Source organism: Dendrobates tinctorius, unplaced genomic scaffold (assembly GCF_039654945.1).
Source record: "Dendrobates tinctorius isolate UK_male_01 unplaced genomic scaffold, ASM3965494v1 ptg000017l, whole genome shotgun sequence".
In the NCBI taxonomy this organism is placed as follows: Eukaryota; Metazoa; Chordata; class Amphibia; order Anura; family Dendrobatidae; genus Dendrobates; species Dendrobates tinctorius.
Window position 1 is genome coordinate 14,115,010 of NW_027361685.1, and position 17,160 is coordinate 14,132,169.

The following is a 17,160-nucleotide window of genomic DNA, read 5'->3' on the forward strand; positions in this document are numbered from 1 at the left end:
AAGTGAGGTCACCTAAAAGAATGAATAAAAATATACTGTATCTTCTGACTATAAGCCGCACCGGACCATAAGACGCTCCCCAAATATTCAGAAAGATAATAGGGAAAAAGTTAATGTGTCAAATGGGGGTCTGTCCCATAGTCCAAATTCAGTAAACCCGGGGGGGGATCGGCAGCGCTGGTGGAGCCGGGTCACAGGAGGTGTTCGGGGATCCGGCGATGATCTGACTTACCCCAGGCTGGTGCAGCAGGAGCCTCTGTAACATCTGTAATCTCACTGAGCCCATTTGGAGTAAGGGGGTTTAGTTTATAAATCCAGAAGATTTCTTCCCGATGTAGTTGTCCAATGCGATTCTGACCCTGTGGGGGAATCTCCTCTGTGGGGAATATTCTCAGTTTTGTGGAATCTTTCTTGTGTTTGATGGTGCAGTGACGTGAAAGCCCATGTTGGAGAAAACCCTATGGAGTATTGGAACGGTGTGAGTTCAGCCTTTTGGGGAGGGGTTGGGTCGTCCTTCCCACATATAATGTCTGGTATGAGCATATAATCACGTGTGTAACATAACTGGTGGAACATGACATGGGAGTTTTGATCGGGAAAGTTTCACCAGTAGAAATAAGGGTGAATTCAGAGAGACCATGGCAGATCGAGTCACAGCAGAGGCAAGTTTTCAGATTGCATGTAATGATTGTATTCGGGAGACAGGCGATTTTTAGCAAATCTTCCTCCTTTTTTATGTTTCTTGGTGCTAGGACATTTTTCAATGATGGAAGTCTTCAAAATGTCAAAAAGGGATTGCTGGGTAATGTTTTTCCCACTCCAGCTGTCTGACATGCTCATGATGCTCCTGCAGAGGACGTGAGTAACTCAATATATCATCCAGGTAAACTACCGCAAATCTACCCATCGGGGAGAAAAAAAATGACATTTTCAAAGACTGCCGGAGCATTGTTTAATCTGAATGGCATCACCAAATTTTCAGTATGACCCTCCGGTGTATTGAATGCGGCCTTCCATTCATCACCATTGTGTATACGTATAAGAGTAATCATAAGGAATTGAAAGAATTGTCACCCAGATCCTTCTTGCAATTTTATTCCATGGTGAAACGTGACATCAAACCATATTAGAGTGCGGCGTGCAGGTAGCAGGGAGCTATACAGAGGAGAGAGCCTGACGGACTACGGCCGTTTCGCACTTGCTTAGCGCTTCTACCGGTCCATTCTTGTCAGGGGGTTACACTACTTCCTCTTAACAAGGGTTAGGGAATGGTTAACTGAGAAGTGCAAAACATTTACAGTGAGTACAGAGAGATGATTAATATAAAAAATGTAAAGAAATATAACATAGATCATAGCCACACAGACATATTCAATGTATCACTGAGGCCAAGGGGAACTTGTGCATCGCAATCCACCATCCATGCTGCTTCTCTTGTTAGTAGTAATCTATTCTGGTCACCGCCTTGTACAGGATAATCAGCGGGCTCAATTCCTGCAGATCTCAGCACATTGGGGTCCGCATTATGGACCTCTCTTATATCATTAATGTCACAGATCCTTTTCCTGTGTAACTGAATGGAAATGTTCTCTGAGCCTGATGTGCCGCGGTCTAATAGTCTGGGCAGTATAATAATCGTCCTGGGCAGTATATGACATAAAGCGCTTGCTCTGTGCGGCCCGTGATTAGTTTATCTACCGTCATCGCCCCGATCCTCAGATTTCTCCTGTAAGATGGAGATGACAGAAGGAGCAATCCCCACAATGGAAATGGCCTCTTGGACGTCTTCCATGTAACCAGGTGACTTTATTGTTCTTCTCCTGATCTTTCCTGTAGCGATAAGTCATCTAAGTCACCGCTTCTTCTAGAAGCAATCGAGGGTTGTTCTTTGCTGCTACGGCTAAATCTTCATCTCCTCACAAATGCCAATTCCTGTTTATCGCTGATTTTATTACATCCATATTGGGATTAGGTGTAAAAGTAACAATAAACCTTTTATTATCTCGTCCTTTTTTCTGCTCTTCCTCCTGGATCTTGTAACTAGACCCACATGGGTTCCTCCATCGCTCTAGCACAGTGTAATAATGTTGGCGGATGACCTCTGTGTAATAAGTCGTCTGTCAGGTCATTCGCTTGTTGTAGGAAACCTTCTTCTCTACTATTCATTGTTCTCAGCCTCAGATACCGGCTGTATGGTCGGCCTCTGTTAGTATGTTCCAGGTGCACATTATTAGAATGGAGGGACATATTGATGGCTGCAGGTTTTTATAGGTGCTGGTTATTATTCTACCATCCACTATTTTATTATTCACATCTGAGAAATCTAAGTTATTCTGTGCAAATTGTGAATAAATCTCATATTAACCTTATTCTCCTCGTTAAATATGTAATGAAATCATTAACCCCTTTCTATCCCAGTCCACACCAGAAACACATCATCCACGTACCGGTGGTCCACACGGAGGTGTCAGGTGGGGGTTTTACACAATAAATATATTTATTTCCAAAGTCTGGCAAGAACAAATTAGTGAAACGGCAGCATCTGGCGCCCCCATCGCTGTCCCCGTCATCTGGGTGGACCAGCTGCCCCCAAAAGAGAAGGCCTTATGGGACAATATAACATTCAGGCTTTCCAGGATGAATCCAATATAGTCATCTGTTTCAGCAGTTTTTTCCATAGATTTTTTATTGCTTCCAGTCCTGTGATTTGTGGAATTCGTGCGTACAAGCTCCCGACCTCGATCAAAGCCAATTTATAACCCTCCTGCCAATCTATACCGGACACAATTCTCTATAAATCTCCGGTGTCCTTGATGTGAGCAGGTGCTATTCTCAGTAATGGTCTCACACACCGGTCTATAAATGTAGATAAAGATTCTGTTACTGATCCGACCCCGTACACTATCGGGCGGCCTGGTGGGGGCGCTGCGTCTTTGTGGACTTTAGGAATATAACACCAATGCGGCTTGTGTGGAAATTCAGGGAAGAGTTTCTCTGATATTAGACAATCGTCCCTTCTCTATGTGAAATCTCAGAGAAGATCTTAGTTGTTCCTTCTCGTTATTTGTGGGATCAGCGCTTGTTTTTCTCTGTGCTGCTCTCTGATCGCTGTCTTTCTGCTCCTTACTATATTGTCCATTGCTACTAACACTACATTATTGCCTTTATCGGCTTCTCTAATAACAGGATCTTGGCAGTTTTTATCTCCTTCAGTGCTCGCTGTTCTTTTTTGTTACATTATCTGTTGTTTTTGTACAGCACTGCCTGTGTGTCTTTTACCACTCTGTAAAAAACATAAAAACAATTAACCCGATCAGTAAACACCGGAAATAGAAAAAATGTGAGAATGACAAAATTACGTATTTATGGATGGCACAATTCCACAAAAAATGCTGTAACGAGCGATCACAATTGTACTAATAAAAACGTTATCTCGTCCTGCAGAAAATAATCCATCATACAGCTCCACCGGAGGAAAATAACAATGTTACGGGGCTCGGGAAATGGAGAAACTGCTCCAAAAATGTTTCTTTCCAAACCTCAGATTTTTTTTCTCCACTAAAAGAATAATAAAAACTGGACATGTTCGGTGTCGCCGTAATCATAGTGATGAGGAGAATCATATTACATGGTCAATTTTACCACAAAATGTACAAAAACAATTCACAAAAAACAATGTCAGAATTGTTTTTTCACAATTTCACCGCACTTGGAATTTTTCCCTCGTTTTTGAGTGCACTATGTGGTAAAATTAAGGGAGTCATTGAAAAGTACAACTCGCCCCGCAAACATCAAGCCTCATATGTCTATGTGGCCAGAGAGATAAAGAGTTATGGCTCTGGGAAGAAGGGAAGGAAAAAAATAGAAACAAAAAAACGAAAATGGGCCGCAGCATGAAGGGGTTAATTGCGTCTTTCTGCTGCTTACAGGGAAAGTTAGAAATTAGTTTTGTCAGTTCAGCGTTATGTTCATGGCTTCTGATTTAGAGGAGTTGACTATAAAACACATACCTGTGATTCCAGCTTACTCCGTGTCTCTGGCACCGATAGGGTCCTGGTTACCAATAGGGGGCGACTGGAAAAGATCTGGTCACAATTAGAGACTAAATGGATCCGGCAATTAAATCCCTGACATCCCAATGGTGTAGATGAAGTTCTCCGCTTCTCCCCTTTCCTATAGGGGGTTTGGTGGAATTCGTTCTCTACACTCTTTATTACATAGAACAGTTTTCTCTGATCTCAATGTGTCTTATTTGTTTCTTATTTCCCCATAATACACCGGTCACAAGATCGCCGATCTGCACTTTACTCTCCGATGGTGACGATCCTCTAGACATCCGGACAGTCAGGAGCATTGGATCCCATCTGTGTCTCCCCACTATTCTAACAATGGACGCTCTCTCCCCCATCATTTCCTCCTCTATACGGTTATTACGGGGAATGACGCTGTGATGACTTCTCTTCTGGGAGAGACACAGATCACAGGTGACTAATATTGCAGTGTGAAGAGAAACTTATATTTCCGGTATTTTTCTGCCCTTACATTGTGGGTTATGAGGTGTTTGGGGCTTGTTTTTTGTTCCGCCCTTTCCCTTTGTTTTTATCTTTCCAGTTGGTAATTGGGATTCTAATATAAGCCCATATATCCCGGGAAGTGTCAGGTGCTGGGATCTCATTATATTATTAATAACAATTTCATTCCCGATTATTCCCGTCATTTATTGCTCGTTACATTCTCTCTATATAATAACAGATTCCTCTTTGTTACACGTCCTAATACTGATCATTTATATCTCTATATTGTAGAGGAAACATTTCTAGGAGTGTATACACTTCACCACAAACTCTTTCCATAGATTTTATTATCCATCACTGTTATTAACCCCTTAATGACCGCCGATACGCCTTTTAATGGCGGTAATTAAGGGTACTAAAACCACAGCGCCGTTAATTCACGGCGCTGTGATTTAAGTGAATAGCGCCCCCCAGTGTCGGATTTTCTCCGGGATCTCGGCTGCCAGGGGTAGCCGAGACCCCAGAGAACATGAATCGGTCGGTTTTTACCGACCCCCACTTTTGCGATCGCCGTTATTAACCCTATAACGGCGACCGCAAAATAAAAAAAAGCCGCGATTTTACATTTAATTTCTCTCTCCTCTGATGTGATCGCACATCAGAGGAGAGAGAAATAGGGTCCCTGATCCCCCCCCGGTACCTCTCCGTGGCCCTCCATCCCCTCCCGGTGGTCCCACGTCCCGCCGGCATCCTCCGATGGGCGCCGCCATCTTGAAAATGGCGGGCGCATGCGCAGTGCGCCCGCCGGGAATCTGCCGGCTCCGGCTGGCAGATTCCATTCATTATTTTGATCACTATGATAAACGATCATAGTGATCAAAATAAAAAAAAAGTACATAACCCCCCCGTTTATCACTCCCTTATAGAGGCCAATATAATGAAATAAAGAAAATATTTTTTTTTTCAGTTTTCCATTAGGGTTAGGGTTAGGGTTGGGCTAGGGTTAGGGTTAGGGTAGGGTTAGGGTTGGGCTAGGGTTAGGGTTGGGCTAGAGTTAGGGTTAGGGTTGGGCTAGGGTTAGGGTTGGGCTAGGGTTAGGGCTAGGGTTAGGCTAGGGTTAGGGTTGTGCTAGGGCTAGAGTTAGGGCTCGGGTCACGACTAGGGTTAGAATTAGGGTTAGGGCGAACTAGAATTAGGGTTAGAATTAGGATTAGGGATTAGGGTTGGGATTAGGGTTAGGGTTGGGATTAGGGTTAGGGGTGTGTTGGGGTTAGGGTTGGAGCAAGAATTGAGGGGTTTCCACTATTTGCCAACTTTGGGGTCTAAAAATTGGGGTCTAAAAAATCACTTTTGTGGAAATAAAAAAAAGACTTTTTATTTTCACGGCTCTGCGTTTATAAACTTTTGTGAAGCGCTTGGGGGTTCAAAGTGCTCACCACACATCTAGATAAGTTCCTTAGGGGGTCTAATTTCCAAAATGGGGTCACTTGTGGGGGGTTTCCACTGTTTAGGCCCATCAGGGGCTCTGCAAGCGCAACATGATGCCCGCAGACCATTCCATCAAAGTCTGCATTCCAAAATGGCACTCCTTCCCTTCCGAGCTCTCCCATGCGCCCAAACAGTGGTTCCCCCCCACATATGGGGTATAGGCGTACTCAGGACAAATCGCATAACAACTATGTGGGTATGATTTCTCCTGTTACTCTTGTAAAAAATAAAAATTTGGGGGCGAAAAGATCATCTTTGTGGAAAAAAATAGATTTCTTATTTTCACGGCTCTACGTTATAAACTTCTGTGAAGCCCTTGGGGGTTCAAAGTGCTCACCACACATCTAGATAAGTTCCTTAATGGGTCTAGTTTCCAAAATGGGGTCACTTGTTGGAGGTTTCCACTGTTAAGGCACATTAAGGGCTCTCCGAACGCAACATGGCATCCGATCTCAATTCCAGCCAATTCTGCGTTGAAAAAGTCAAACGGCGCTCCATCCCTTGCGAGCTCTGCCGTGTGCTGAAATAGTGGTTTACCCCCACATATAGGGTATTGGCGTATTCAGGAGAAATTGTACAACAAATTTTGTGGTTGATTTTCTCTTTTAACACTTGTCAAAATAAAAAAAATTGGTTCTGAAGTAAATTTTTTGCAAAAAAAAGTTAAATATTAATTTTTTCCTTCCACATTTCTTTAGTTCCTGTGAAGCACTTAAAGGGTTAATAAACTTCTTGAATGTGGTTTTGAGCACCTTGAGGGGTCTAGTGTTTAGAATGGTGCCACTTTTGGGTATTTTCTGTCATGTACACCCCTCAAAATGACTTTAAATATGATGTGGTCCCTAAAAAAAATGGTTTTGTAAATTTTGTTGTAAAAATGAGAAATCGCTGGTCAACTTTTAACCCTTATAACTTCCTAACAAAAAAAAATTTTGCTTCTTTTGCTTCCAAAATTGTGCTGATGTAAAGTAGACATGAGGGAAATGTTATTTATTAAGAAATTTGTGTGACACATCTCTCTGATTTGAGGGCATAAAAACTGTTTATGTGACCACCGCCGCCTCACACTCCAACGCGCGTTTCACACGTAGTTTCTTCCCTGAAGAAACTACGTGTGAAACGCGCGTTGGAGTGTGAGGCGGCGGTGGTCACATACACAGTATGAATTCAGGTGGGTAGTTTTTGATTAACCCCACACTATCATGGCCTAATTACCTTACATTTAAAATGCACTATGCACTTTATGCTTTTTTATACTAATGATAAATTTGGCCATATAATAAATTGATTTTTGATAATATGATAAAAATTGATGGGATAAATTGACTATATGTAATATAACATTGTATGATATATTTAAAATCCCTCCTTTTTTTCCCTTTTGGGATATAAAATTATATATACGATCTTTTGATTGCCTGTTATTGCATTTTAATGCAATGTCGCGGCGACCAAAAAGACGTAATTCTGGCGTTTTGAATTTTTTCTCGCTATGCCGTTTAGCAATCGGGTTAATGCTTCTTTTTATTGATAGATCGGGCGATTCTGAACACAGTGATACCTAATATGTGTATGTGGGATTTTTTTTTACTGTTTTATTTTGATTGGGGCAAAAGGGGAGTGATTTGAACTTTTATTTTTTTTATTTTATTATTTTTAAACATTTTTTTTACTTTTGGCATGCTTCAATAGCCTCCATAGGAGGCTTGAAGCATGCATAACCCGATCGGCTCTGCTACATATGGGCTTTGAGCAGATCGCCCATATGTAGCAGATTTACTGCTGTGCTTTGAGCACTGACCACCGGGCAGTGCTCAAAGCCATCTGCCTGGAACAACCATAGAGGTCTCTAAGAGGCAACGTGACGCTGACCCCCGATCACATGACAGGGGTCAGCGATGAGCTCACTTCCGGCCCAGCGGCCAGAAGTGCTATTCAAATGCCCGCTGTCAGCTTTAACAGCGGGATTTAACTAGTTAATAGGCGTGAGCGGACGATGATTCCATTCGCACCTAATGCGGGCACATGTCAGCTGCTCATAACAGCTGACATGTCGCGGCTTTGAGGTGGGCTCACCGCCGGAGCCCACCTTAAAGCATGGGACCTTACCGATGACTAACTATTACTTCATCGGTAAGGAAGGGTTAAACTATTTGCACAGTTTTTCCCTCTCTGCTTTAGAAGTCAAAAAACTGGCTCCATAACACAATGTATAATTAGCATATCAGCAAACATCACTAGTGATCAAGGATAAGCGCACAATAAAAGTCACTATCACCGGCGTACACAAACAAAAGTCTGTTTTCTTGACCAACTAGAAATTAAACACTTAAATTTAAAACCAACATACAGATAACATTCTATTATTCTTCATTGCTAAAAAATTGTCGTCTGGTTCATTAAGATACAATGCTGTAATATTAAAAAAAAATGTAAAAGTTCAACTCACCTCCTTTAAAAATAAAACAATAAAAAAAACCCATACACATATTTGTTATAGCCGCGTTCAGAATCGCCCGATCTATCACTATAAAAAAGAATTAGCCCGATCGCTAAATGGTGTAACGAGAAAAAATGTAAAAACTACAGAATTACTTTTTTTAGTCGCTGCAACATTGCATTACAATGCAACAAAGGACGACCAAAAGATCGTATCTGCACCAAAATGGTCTCCATTAATAACGTCAGCGCATTATGCAAATCATCTCTTCAGAGAGGAAGAGGACTAGAACTCTAGTGCCACCTATTGGAAGTAGCAATCCTAAAAGTCAATGTTGACCCTTTAACGAGCCTCGTTACATGACAGGATAAAAGCCAAGCCAGAATCTTCGTATTCAGACCCCTTTAAATTTTTCACTCTTTGTTTCATTGAAGCCATTTGGTAAATTCAAACTGATGCTATCTATTCCTGACACTGGAGGGGCTTATAAACTTCCGAAGTATATAGTTTGAAGTTTGGGATCTGCCAATATGTGGCTAGTTTTCTGTTTCGGATAACATGATACTAGTTTTTTTTTTTCGTTTAGTCTCGCTTGAATATAGGTCAATATTAAATAGTCTCCTGATGAGTCATCGTTGGTGAGGACGATGAAACCAGTAGAAATGAGAGGCTTGGAGAGTGAGTGTGTAAACGTCACCTCACCCTATATACTGAGACGTGGGGTACATGTTTTTCTATTAGTCACTTTCCGACTAACCTTCAGAGGGTTAATTTTGGGTATAGTTTTACATTTGGAATTAATAAAGTTTAGTTTTATCCTTTTGTCAGCAAACATTAGGAATAATAATACATTTTTATTTCTATAGCGCCGACATATTCCGCAGCACTTTACATTTCAGAGGGGATTTGTACAGACAATAGACATTACAGCATAACAATAATCACATAGATCATTACAGATACCAAGAGGAATGAGGGCCCTGCTCGCAAGCTTACAGTCTATGAGGAAAGAGGGAGAGAGGAATGACAAGAGACAACCCCTTAAGAAGATTTAATTGTGGTTAAAACTATTCAAACATTATGAACAGAAAAAAGTCTTCTCCCCTGTGTGACGTCTCTGATGTTTATTAACAGTTGATTTAAAAGTAAAATATTTCCCACATTAAGAAAATGAAAAAATCTTCTCTGTGTGACTGCTCTGATGTCGATTAAGAAGCACATTAACAGGAAAAAGGCTTCTCCCCTGTGTGGATTCTCTGGTGCTTAACACAATTTGATTTAGGCCTCATACTCACTGGCGATGAAATCGGACGATTGCAATCCAATTTTTAATCGGATTGCAATCGGACCCATGTTAGTCAATGGGTGACATCTCACTTGCGATTTTTTTCTCAGTCAAAATCGGTCTGAGAAAAAAATTGCAGCATGCTGCGATTTGCTGCAATTTTCGCCAATACAAGTCAATGGGTGCGATTAAAAAAACGGACCAAAAATGGACCATCCATTTTCCATCCGTTTTTAATGGATACATCACCATTCTGTGGTATAGAACACTGTAAATGGTCCTGTAAATGACTGTAGAAAAAGAGTGGCTGGAAAAAAAAAAATCGCATGACACTGGCATAACACTCCACCCTTTTTTCCAGTCCAGAAATCGGACTGTTTTTTTAATCGCCAATGGGTATGAGGCCTTATTGGTAAAACATTTCCCACATTCTGAACAGGAAAAAGGCTTCTCCCCTGTGTGAGTTCTCTGGTGGGTAACAAATTGTGATTTCTGTGCAAAATATTTCCCACATTCTGAACATGAAAAAGGCTTCTCCCCTGAGTTCTTTGGTGGAAAACAAAATATGATTTCTGTGCAAAATATTTCTTTGTATATTGTATGTGAGGGTGGCTCCTCTTGGTATGCACCTATTCACATTAGTTTGGATGTGCCAGTCAGTTTTTTGTCTCTTGTATGTTAGCTTACTGACCGAGCACTCCGCCCTCCACCAGGTGGTGATTTTAATTACAGCAGGTCCCTACTTACCTATAGATGCAGGCATTGTTGACAGAGATGTCCACATTCACCCAGGAATTCAGACATCAGCCTTAGGCTGGAGTCACACACAACCAATAAAAAATCGGTCCCATTTTAACGGTCCGAAATCGCACAAAGGTATCTTAACCAGTGTTGCGTTTTTGATGCGATTTATCTTCATTGATGCGATTTTAATCGCATGTAAAGATCCTTTTGACATCCGTCTGGCGAGATTTTCTCGCAGGAAAGCAAAATGGACATATAATGGAGCCCAATGACAGGTTTCCCCACACAAAGAATGAATAGATATAGACACATTATATATATATATTATACATGTTATAGAGACACATTAATATCTATATTTCTAGTTCATACAGTTCTTAATTGCAGAATAGCCGCTGACACATTAGCCGGCTTTTGTATAACATTCTCCTGCCCGACATGAAATGACACATGGTTTACATATAGTTAACCATTTCATTTCATGTTTTGTTTTTTTTATGTCTATCACTATTATTTATATGAGGGCTTGTAGGTTAAATTTTGGGCTTGTAGGGGTTCATTTAAGGGGTTAATTCGTTGTATTAAATTGCGGAGACTCCCGCTGACGTCACTGAGGCTGCAGAGAGTCCCCGTAATTTACAACAAATTAACCCCTTAAATGAACCCCTACAAGCCCAAAATTTAACCCACAAGCCCTCATATAATTAATAGTGAGAGACATAAAATAAAAAACATGAAATGAAATGGTTAACTATATGTAAACCATGTGTCATTTCATGTCGAGCAGGAGCAGAATTATACAAAAGCCGGCTAATGTGTCAGCGGCTATTCTGCAATTAAGAACTGTATGAACTAGAAATATAGATACTAATGTGTCTCTATAACATGTATAAAATATATATATATTTATTTAATGTGTCTATATCTATTAATTCGTTGCTTTATTTAACTGAACACTGTGATTTTACTGTCTTTAGGGAAAAAAAATTGCCGGCTTTTGGTGCGATTTTTATCGCAACTCACACATCGGTTCCGTTTTTACTCCCATTTTTTCTCGCCCCCATAGACATGCATTGTCGAATCCGATCCGAAAATCGGTGACAATCGCAGCATGCTGCGATTGTCTCGGTCAGAGGATCGGATGCGATAAAAAATCGCATGATGGGAGCTACCCCATAGAATAACATGGGTTCGAATGCAATGCGATTTTTTATCGCATTGCATTCGACCGTTTTAATCGCTAGTGTGACCCCGGCCTTAGAGAGGTATTCACACAGTGTAGGTACCCATCAGATTTGAGGCTGCCTTGACGATGGCTGGTGGGCAGATATTTGGCCAAATTTTATGCTAAGAGTCTCATATATTTTTTCTATAATTCTAAAGCTGTATTGCAAATCTAATTACATATATTCCACATTGACATGCCTTAGCATGATAGAGTGCAACCATTCTTTGTATATAGTTTTATCCTTTTGTCAGCAATCATGAGGAATGACAAGAGACAACCCATTTAAGAAGATTTAATTGTGGTTAAATCTAGTCAAACATTATGAACAGAAAAAAGTCTTCTCCCCTATGTGACGTCTCTGATGTTTATTAACAGTTGATTTAAAAGTAAAATATTTCCCACATTAAGAAAATGAAAATGGCTTCTCCTCTGTGTGACTGCTCTGATGGCGATTAAGAAGCGCTTTCTGGTTAAATATTTCCCACATTAACAGGAAAAAGGTTTCTCCCCTGTGTGGGTTCTCTGGTGCTTAACACAATTTGATTTATTGGTAAAACATTTTCCACATTCTGAACAGGAAAAAGGCTTCTCCCCTGTGTGAGTTCTCTGGTGCTTTACACAATCTGATTTATTGTTAAAACATTTCCCACATTCTGAACAGAAAAAAGGCTTCTCCCCTGTGTGAGTTCTCTGGTGCTTAACGCAATATGATTTAGTGTTAAAACATTTCCCACATTCCGAACATGAAAAAGATTTCTCCCCTGTGTGAGTTCTCTGGTGGGTAGCAAAATCTGATTTATGTGCAAAACATTTCCCACATTCTGAACAGGAAAAAGGCTTCTCCCCTGTGTGAGTTCTCTGGTGGGTAACAAAATTTGATTTCTGTGCAAAATATTTCCCACATTCTGAACAAGAAAAAGGCTTCTCCCCTGTGTGAGTTCTGTGGTGGGTAACAAAATTTGATTTATGTGCAAAATATTTCCCACATTCTGAACAGGAAAAAGGCTTCTCCCCTGTGTGAGTTCTCTGGTGTATAACAAAATTAGATTTCTTGTTAAAGCATTTCCCACATTCTGAACATGAAAATGGCTTCTTTGCTTTAGGAGCAGTTTGTTTTTTATTGCCTCCTTTGTGACTTTGATTTCCCTTAGTAGTCAGTAATGAATCAGAAGGCGGGACCTGTTTCATAAGACCAGATAACAGATCTTTGCTGTGAATGGATGATGATATATCTGGACTAACAGCAATCACTTCAGTTATATCTTGTAGGATTTCAAGATCATCAAATTTAAAAACTGAAGATGTCAGCTGTCCCTCTGATCTTCTGGTACAGTCATCTGCTAAGATAAAAAACAATTATTTTTTAATAAAATATCCTTGAGTTTTATATTTTTGAACATTTCTACTTAAACTGTCCATAAAAACGGCAAGCTATGTAAAAAACTTTCATTATTTACCAAGACAATGACAGTTCACAGTCTAATAGAAAACCTTGTTGGATGAGCCAGTAGTGTGTGGTGTTCAACTGTTTGTTCATTCTGCCTCCCAAATATCAAATAAAAAGAAACCAATCAATGTTATGTAGGTGAAAATAATACCAATTCTCATCTCACAAAAACAAGTCCCCACTCAGGTCCATCATCTGTCAATGGAAAAACAGAGGTTCCCACACTATTAGTGGCTCAAAGGCTGTTGAAAAGCAACAAGGTTTCTATAAACCAATCCAGCAAAATCCGCTCTCACTTCGGAGTCTTGCAGTGTGCGCAAACAGCATTTAGGATCCCTGTATTTAGCAATACTATAGTGAGAAGAACCCACTTAATTTGTGGTGTCTCCTGGAGCACAATCTGGGCACTATGTGCTGGGTAATAAAATGGCAAATGTGTAATTTTCACTCTCCAACATCCACTGTGTGTTAATTTCCAGAAAGTGGCTGTGCAGTCAAAATATTCACTCCTCCTATAGATTATAACCCTCAGTGAATTAATTTATAACATGGAATCACTTTATGGGGATTTCTACTATTCTGGTTTTCTGTCATTTAGTTATATTAGGGCTTCTGCATATGGTGTGTCCAATCTCATCTGGGATCTGTTCCTGCTGTCCAGCTGGAGTAATCTGCTCCCTACTTCAGCCAATTGGAAAGTACCGCACCCTACTAAAGCGCAAAGCACATGGCCGGAATCTGCCAGACACAGCGCTGTTCTCCTCTGGTTCAGTCCTCTGTGCTCAGCTTGCGGCTTGTGTATTTATCCCCTGTTGTGACCGTGGCCCGTTTACTGACTACTCTTGTGTCTTCTGATTCTGTATTCTGTCCTTCTGGTTCTGACCCGGCTACCTGTCTATTCTTCTTGGCATCTAACACCACAGAATAGCAGGTAACACCATGGTCCAAGCCTAGGGGTCCCAGTGTAAGTCCAGATCCACGTAATGGTGTTAAAGGGCGATGAGCAAGGCAATCCTTGGGATATGGAAAGCAGAGAAGAAAGTGCCAAGCATGTTCATGGTGGACATCTTTTGAGCTGCCAGGTGACCATGAACAGTGCTCCCAATACATTGTGTCTGCAAACTATTCCAGCTAGAGCTGCATTCATATAGCTAAATGGCGCTCCTTCCCTTCTGAACACTGCCATGTGCCCAGACAGTAGTGTACAACCGTATGTAGGGTATAGTGCGAAGCTGGAAAATAATTTGTAAGATCCATTTGTTTCCTATTATTCTTTGTGAAGAATTCCAAACTTACCACCACATAAAGTGACACACGTCAGATATTAATAATGGCGCCTGATTAGGAACTACTGAAATGATCAAACTCATCAGTCTTCATCAGTAATAAATGAGAAACTAGTGGTGAAACCTCTCTGGGGTAATTAGAGTATGGGTCTCGGAGACTTCACAATCTATACTATCCTAAGCTCCAATATTTCTGTCAGATGAGTTTCAAAAAGAAATATTAGGCAATTAAAGAGAACTGTGTATAAGGCCGGTTTCACTCGTCCTGATATTTCTGGTACCGGAGATGTCCATGTGTGTAACAATTGTGGCACATGTGTGTAACACTTGTGACATCCGTGTGCAGCATCAGTACCACATGGATGGCCACATGGAAGAAGCGGTACAGTAAGCGCTGTTCCCCGGTGGCGGGTGCTGAAGACGCTCTCATCATTCTCCTCTGCTCTGCCGGCAGGGAGAATGATGAGAGTTATATTAAAGTCAGAATGATGACAGCAGGTGGGGGCTTTTGGGACTATTACTCCCATCAACCTACACCTGCTGCTGCTAAGACCAGTGACAGCAGGAGCGGATGAAGGGAGTATTCCTCACCCACTGCCTGCACTATAACTAAATAAATGAATGAAAAAAACAGTGTGGGTTCCCCTGTATTTTCTATAACCAGTCTGACAAAACTCACAACTGGGGGCTGTAACCCTCAACTGTCAGCTTCAGCAAGGCTGGTTATCAAGAATAGAGGGGTCCCAACACTGTTTTTTTAATTATTTAAATAATAATTTAAAAAAACAGCATGGGGTCCCCCCCATTTTTGACAACTAGCATTGCTAAAGCTGACAACTGGGGGCTGGTATTCTCAGGCTTGTAAGGGGCCATGGATATTGACCCTCCCAGGATAAAAAAGCAGCTTGCAGCTGCCCAGAAAAGGCACATCTATGAGATGCGCCAATTCTGGCATTTTGCCTGACTCTTCCCACTTGCCCTGTAGTGGTGGCAAGTGGGGTTCATATTTATGGGGTTGATGTTACCCTTGTATTGTCAGGTGATATCAAGCCCACGGCTTAGTAATGGAGAGGTGTCTAGAAGACACCTCTCCATTACTAATCCTATAGTTATATGGTAAATAAAGACACAGCCAGAATAAAGTCTTTTATTAGAAATAAAACAAAACGCAGTTTTCATTTTTTATTTAAAAATAACACAGAGAATTCTCACGGTGATCTGCTGTGAAGTCACTTAGCTTGAACTGTGGTGACCTCATCACTGCCTTTTTCCTTCGGTCCTGAGGTCACTGCAGTTCAGCCTGGCTGGAAACCTCGATGATGTCACCGCTAGGGATGGGCGAATCCTGAAATACTTGGAATCGCTAGACTCTAACGAGTCTGACTCGGAAACTCGCTACTCGATGCGAGTCTAGCGAGTCCAATGTTAATGAATGGGGATGCGAGTATTGCAGCGATTCCTGTGCTGCCATCTTTTTTGTTCCGCTTACTTCCCGCATGTGGCTGTGCACACCATGCGGGAAGTAAGCAGAACAATTGCGGATGGTACCCACGGTCCGGAGGAGAGGAGACTGTCCTCCGGGCTTTGGGCACCATATCCCTGTAAAAAATAGAATTTAAAAATAAAAAATATTGTTATTCTCACCCTCCGACATCCCGCGTAGCCTTCCCGCCTCTCCACGCATCCGTTCCCAGTAGTCCTTTGCGAAAATGCCCGCGATGGCGTTCGTTCTCGCGGGATTGCGAAGTCTCACGGTCATTCGCGCGATGTCATCGCAAATCACCGCGAGACATCGCGATCCCGCGAGAACGGACGCCATCGCTGGCATTTTCGCAAAGGACTACTGGGAACGGATGCGTGGAGAGGCGGGAAGGCTGCGCGGGACGTCGGAGGGTAAGAATAACAATATTTTTTATTTTTTTTACATTTTATCTTTTATTACTGATGCTGCATAGGCGGCCTCAGTAGTAAAAAGTTGGTCACACTTGTCAAACACTATGTTTGACGAGTGTGAACAATCTGTCAATCAGTTCTCCAAGCGATGCTAGAGATCGCTTGGAAAACGCTAGCATTTGCATTGGACTCGTTACTGTGCGAGTAATCGCTTGGAAACTCGCAGAGTAACGAGTCCTAACGAGTAGATTCGCCCATCCCTAGTCAGCGCTGGTCAATGATGCTGTGCTTGCAGCAGCTCATTCACCAGTGGTTCTCTGCCTGCATGGTTGCATCTTGGCACCGTCCAGGTTGAAAACTAATTATCCCCCAGACATGGATTACGGCGTGTGACAGAGCGACAGACAGGTATGGTATAGTGTTGATTTTTATTTTTATTACAGGAGAACGAGGTCTTCGGTGGAAATAGGCGTTAGGTGAGTATAACTGTGTTTGTTATTTTTAAATAAAAAAGGAAAACTGTTTTGTTTTATTTCTAATAACAGACTTTATTCTGGCTGTGTCTTTATTTACCACTAGCTGAAGGGCTCGGCGCTGCCCGGGCATAGTAACCAACTGTGGTTAGTTATCACAAATTATAATGATTATATTGCACATAAAAACATTTCACATCATATTCAACACTACAGATTTGCAACACAAATTAACTAAGGCTATGTGCACACGTAGCGTTTTAAAACGCACAGTGAAAATCGGACTCCTTCCCAGAAATCGCACGTTTTTTTTCAGCGCGATTTCACCGCGATTTTACCGCGATTCTGCTGCGATTTTCGCG

At 41.5% G+C, this 17,160-nt stretch overlaps 1 protein-coding gene and 1 pseudogene across 1 annotated transcript in view; both read right to left on the bottom strand.

Annotated features, from left to right (window-relative positions):
• The window catches only part of LOC141082449 (gastrula zinc finger protein XlCGF66.1-like), a 533,652-nt gene that overhangs the window by 272,001 nt on the left and 244,491 nt on the right, over nt 1-17,160 (bottom strand). The gene's annotated exons all lie outside the window — the stretch shown is intronic.
• The window catches only part of LOC141082298 (uncharacterized), a 77,232-nt pseudogene that overhangs the window by 23,310 nt on the left and 36,762 nt on the right, over nt 1-17,160 (bottom strand).